Genomic DNA, 6,527 nt, shown 5'->3' on the forward strand with positions numbered 1-6,527 from the left:
TGACTTCATTTTTCTTGTTATGTGTTCCATACACTTAGCACTTTGTAACATACAACCCTATTTATTTATTGTCTGTATTTCCCTGCTAGGACAGAAATTTTGTTTGTTTTAGTCCAAGTGCCTGGAGTAATTTCTGGTACATATTAGGTGCTCAGTAAATATTTGTTGAATGAGTAAATATTTTTGAATGAATAAATAAGTGCAAATGAAACAATTTAAAGACTTTCAGATGACATTAAAATGATCATACTGATTTGCATTTGCATAACTCAAATGTTCTTTTCTTAATTCATTTTATTATATTGTTTATTACAAAAGTAAAACATGCTTATTGAGCATGGTTGACTAATCTTGACTAGTACAAAGTTTCGTGAAATTACTATATTTGGACTTAGAAATTTAACACATTAAATCATTAAATAGAATCCATGATGATTGGGAGGGAAACAAAGCCATTGCCATCGATACAATTATATTTATACAACTATTTGATATATCAATCAGATCTAAATACAAATACGAAACCTGATCATTAAATTTGTGAACCTGTTGCAATGATGTTGCTAACCTTTTTTGATATCAGAGGGATTATTCATTATGAATTTGTACCAAATGGACATACAGTTAACCAAGTTTATTATTTGGAAGTGCTGAAAAGGCTGCGTGAAAAAGTTAGATGACCTGAACTTTTTGCCAACAATTCTCGGTTCTTGCATCACAACAATGCACCAGCTCACATAGCACTGTCTCTGAGGGAGTTTTTAGCCAGTAAACAAATAACTGTATTGGAACACTCTCCCTGCTCACCTGACTTGGCCCCCAATGACTTCTTTCTTTACCCGAAGATAAAAAAATATTGAAAGGAAAACATTTTGATGACATTCAGGACATCAAGTGTAATATGACAACAGCTCTGATGGCCATTCCAGAAAGTGTTCCAAAATTGCTTTGAAGGGTGATCTAGGCACTGGCATCAGTGCATAAGTTCCCAAGGGGAGTACTTCAAAGGTGACTATAGTGATATTCAGCAATGAGGTGTGTAGCACTTTTTCTAGGATGAGTTCACAAAGTTAATTGTCCAACCTTGTATGGATATGCAAATACAGATCTAGATGTAGATATACATATAGGTACACACAAGTATTAATTATGTTAGTCTGAACATTGGCCTACTTCCTGCTTATTGCTAAGCAACCTCACTATAGAAAGGCTAGCAAATTAAAATCTATGTATGATAAAATATGTCATTCCTTCTCATAAAGTAAATTCACAAAAAGATAAATTTGAACTGAGTTTTCAAGAGTGATTAACTTAAATTGACACCAGTGTGATCAGGAATGACATAATAAAATCAAACTGTCAATGAAGTCCCCAAATTGTAAATCACATCATGCCTGCAGCAAAATGTCGCAGATAAATCACAGTGAGAAATGCCAGAATAAATCATTGAACTGTTTTGGACTAAAAGCAATTTCTTTGATTTTGCAAATAATACAGAATGTTGCCTTCAGTTTTGCTCACTTTCATATCGCACATTGAAGGGAAATCAGAGATGAGTAATAGGAATAAATATGGCTTAAATATATTGGAGTGAATCAAATATTTCTGTGCTTATGTAATTAAATAAAAGGGGGCTAGGTTAGAATTATGTTCAGCGGTAAGCACAGAAAACTAATAGTGGCTTAAAACATACAGCAATTTATTTGCCTCAAGCAACAAGAGGCCTGTAGGTAGGCAATCCAGTGTTTAAAAAACAGCTTGATTAAGTCTTTAGAAAAGGATCCTTCCACCTTCTCCCCTCTACATTATTAACAAATACATCTTTATTTTCATATCTGTGATCTTACGGTTGCAAGATAGCTCCTCTGTAACCCTAATCTCACATCCACATTCCAGGGAAGAAGAAGGAAAAAGAGAAGAGGAGGAGCTAGTGGTTCCTCTATCAGGAGAACAAAGGCTTTCCCCAAATCCCTGGCTGATTTGCACTACTCATTGGCCAGAACTGTCACGTGGCCACCCCAGCTGCCGAAGTGTCTGGAAAAAGATATTTTTAGGTAGCGCATTGACAATTTAAACAAAATTGGGATTCTATTAGTAAGGAAGAAGGGGACAATGTGTATTCGATGAGCAACTAGGAACAGATGTGCTGATAAAGGCAGTACAGGAAAGGAAGAGAACTTCTTAGAGAATAGAGCTTTCAAAAACAAGTGGACTTAAGTGCAGGTGGAAAAAAACTGGATCATCATAGGAAAGAGAGAAAAAGGACCTAGAGATATAAGGGAAAACAGGTATATTGTTAAAAGAGTTATTCATGTTTTGCAATTGTACTAGGTTTGTAAGATGTTTTGACACATTTCTGAATGACCTTTTAAAGTGAGAAAGGGAGTTACATTATGTTTCCATAAGTCATGGCCATCTGATAATTGACTAACATTTTTTTTCAACAAGAACATTGATAAATACAGAAAAGATCATGTAGGTTCCTGGGGCAGATGGCTGGGGCAAAAGAAAGGAAGAAAGAAATGGATGTCCAATTCTCTAGAGCTGTAACTATTGTATAACTGACAAAATTTTACATTAGTTCAAAGATGTCAAAAAATGAACCACAGCACAGCCAGCTGATGTGTCTCTTTAAACAAATGATTCACCTTCCTGAAGAAAAAAATTTCCCTCTGTGAATACAGTTTCACAGCCAAAATAATAACTTTTTGGTGTTATACAAAATGTTTTCTTTAAAAACAGCTGTTCTTCAAAATGTGATCCATACAATAAATGACCAGACCTGAACTAAACAGAAATTGGCTAAACTTATATCTCCCAAGACTAATGATAAAATGAGACTTTCTTTTCACTTCTAGCTTGATGTGTTGGGGCAAGCGTACTCAATGTGTATCATTGTTGTTACCATACATAAATTGAGTAAAAATCATTTTACATCTAAAATTCTGAAGTCTCATGTAAACCTAAACAAATTTTCAAGACTAAAAAAGAGAAATTTACTTAAACTTTCATGTAAATCTGTGTTGGCTTAACTTCAACTTAAAATAAATGAATAGATAATGCACTATTTGCAGAATTATTTGAAACAATAGAAATATTTTTCTGTTTAAAACACACAAAATTCTTAAAGAGGTACAATGTATTTCTAATTTCAGTGTTTTATATCAACTGAAATAAATTAGCTACATCCATTTGATACCATAATTTAACATTTTTCTCATTTGGAAGGAAATGTGCTTTACCGTCTTTATGCCTTTATTTATTTTATGGGCAATACAAGTGATTTTAATAAATAAAAATTATAAACACAGAGTGTTGTTCCTTTCTCTTCCCTTAGTATAATAACTAGCTGTGAAAAATGCTCTATTATTTGTGAGAAAACAATCTGAATTTCTCTTATCTACAATGTAGCTGATATTAAAATGTTGCCTTGCATGCCAAAATGGGAACTAATTAAGCACCAAGATAATTAAATAATAATTCCTTCAAGTGTTGTCACAATAATTTTATATGTGGAAAATATAGCAGTTAACAAATAAATGCCATGGAATATAAGTAGAGATGTTTTATTCAAAAATAGCATGAAAGCTATTATAAGGTCCAAACCTAATATTCTTTGGAGTATACAGAAAAGGATAGGCAAATTGTGTCATAATATCATTTCATACTGTGAAGGATATCTTTTGGAAATTTTAATCATGACTCAAAAAGTTGAAAAGGCTAAAGATAATTCTCAATTTCTTATAATAGAAAATTGGGGGATAATAAAAAGAATTTGTATTTAGCTTTGGAATTTCCTTGTGTACTTATAATTTAATAAGAACATTTTCTGGTAATATGTTTTGAAATTGAACTATGAAGCTCCCCTGTATGGCTTGCGAAGACCTTGGAAATTTTATAAACCTACCAAAGAGAGTTGGAAACCACAAGAAGGCTACCTATTGTTAGAGCCCGACTCCATTTTTGATGTTTGCTGACAGCCTTGAAGCCTCACCCTTTTCCCTTCTGCCCCACACAAAGGCAAGTTGAGAAAATTTGGGCATGCCCACCTTTGGCACTAGCAAAAAATTCAAACCCCAACAAGGCCTGTCCCGAGCATAAATGAGGAAGATTTCAAGAGATGTATTTACTTCCTCTGAAGATGGCACAGTAGATAAACGCTGTGCTTACCTTCTCTCACAATCATATCAAAATGACAACTAAACTACAAAACAACCATCATTGAGAATCACCTAAAATCTTGCTGGACCACAGTCCTACAACTAAGGACATGCAGAAGCAGCCACCTCAAGATTAATAGGAGGGGCAGAGATGTGGAACAGGCTAGTCCCACACCTGCGTATGACCATTAAAAATTGGGAGGGATATCTCAACTGTAGAGGTTCTCCCGGAGGAGTGAGGGATCCCAGACTCTCCCCAGCACATGTTTCCAGCATTGGGAAAAAAGTCCTCATGATTTCTGGTTGTGAAAACCAGCAGACATGATGACTGAGTGAGATGAAGAGCAACTAGAATCCCAAACACAAGGACTTACCAACAGAATCACTCGCTTAGAACTCCAGCACTGGGGCAGCAGCTGGAGAGGCAGCAGGGACACATGCTGGGGAACTGAGTTGTCTGGCTTCAGGACTGGAGCTGGAGGGGCAGCTTTCTCTGGGAGAAGGAGTTGGCAGAGGCTGTTGTTTCTTTGTTGAGCCCTCCCCCTTCCCAGCATGCAGACGCAGGTGGACTCCATATCTGAGTCTCCATCAAGCTGGGTAATGCCATTCATTCCCCACACCTTGGTAATGTGAGACCCCGCCCCGCCCCAACATCCGGGCACATCAAAGCTGCTTCCATGGCTTTTTTGTACAAACCGCCTGCCTTACCTCATGTTGTAGACCTTCCTAGGGTCTCTCAAAGGTTCATGGAACCCAGACAAGCAGCATCTCTATTGAACATGTCCTGTACCTCTGGCTGAGCAGTCTTAAGCCCAGCACTAGTAGCAGCTGGCCTTAATTTGTGGCTTGGCCTTTCAAAACACTTCCAAGCATGGCAAAGACAGTGTCCACCTGTGCATTTCTTTGTGGCTCCTGCCAGGTGGCCCCAGGTGGGGCTCAGGCTACTGCTGAAATTGACCTGCAGCAAGTCCCCTGTGAGGTGGCCCTGGGGCTGGTGCCCCCGGTGGCCAATTTCAAAACAAGCTGAAGCATCATCTAGCCACCTCCAAGGATGATACACCCAAGGGGCATATTGGGCAGGCACCAGAGCCCTGCTGAGACAGGTCCTCCTCTGTGAATCTCAGCCTCTGTACCATGACTCCTTCACTGTAGTCATGGCCAGTCCTCACAACCAGTGAGCTCTGAGGGTCAATCCCTTTCATTGACTTGCAAATAGCAACTGGGGATCAACTACAACAGGAGGGCACACACAACCCACAAAAGGAACACACCTGAGGTTCTGGGCTCAGGTGAACAAGAAAACTGTACCACTGAGCCCCACAGAACACCTACTACATAAGGCCACTGTACTAAGAATGGGAGGCATAGCAGCCCTACCTAATACATAGAAACAAACACAGGATGGCAGTCAAAATGGGGAGACAAAGAAACATGTCCCAAATAAAATAACAGAAGAAAATTCCAGAAAAAGAAGTAAACAAAATGGAGACAAGCAAACTACCAGATGCAGAGTTCCAAACACTGGTTATAAGGGTGCTCAAGGATCTCAGGAAGAACTTCCATAAAGAGATAGAAAACATAAAAAAGAAGCAATCTGAAATAAAGAATACAATAATGAAAATAAAGAATGCATTAGAGGGAATCAACAGTAGATTAGATGAAGCAGAGGATCGAATCAGTGACTTAGAAGATAAGGTAGCAGAAAACACCCAATCTAAACAGCAAAAAAAAAAAAAAAAGTATCCAAAAAATTGAGGAGAGTTTAAGGGATCTATGGGACAACATCAAGTGTGCCAACATTCGCATTATAGGGGTACAAGAAAGAGAAAAAAAGACAGCAAATAATTAAAAACCTATTTGATGAAATAATGACAGAAAACTTTCCTAACCTGTCAAAGGAAATACATATACAAGCCCAGGAAGTGCAGACAGTCCCAAACAAGATGAACCCAAAGAGGTCCACACCAACACACATCATAATTAAAATGCCACAGGTTAAAGACAAAGAGAGAAACTTCAAAGCAGCAAGAGAAAAGCAGTTAGCTACCCACAAGGGAGCTCTCATAAGACTGTCAACTGATTTCTCAACAGAAACTTTTCAGGCCAGAAAGGATTGGCAAGAAACATTGAAAGTGGTGAAAAGAAAGGACCTACAACAAAGATTACTCTACCCAGCAAAGCTTTCATTTAGAATCAAAGTACAGATAAAGAGCTTCCCAGACAAGAAAAAGCTTAAGGAGTTCATCACCACAAAACCAGCATTATAAGAAATAATAGGGCTGGCTGAGTGTTGCGTTGGTTAAGAGCTGGCTTGGGACACCAGAGGGCCCTGGTTTGGATCCCACATATAATGGCCAGTGACACTGC

This window comes from Hipposideros armiger, unplaced genomic scaffold (assembly GCF_001890085.2).
Source record: "Hipposideros armiger isolate ML-2016 unplaced genomic scaffold, ASM189008v1 scaffold_904, whole genome shotgun sequence".
NCBI classification, from domain to species: Eukaryota; Metazoa; Chordata; class Mammalia; order Chiroptera; family Hipposideridae; genus Hipposideros; species Hipposideros armiger.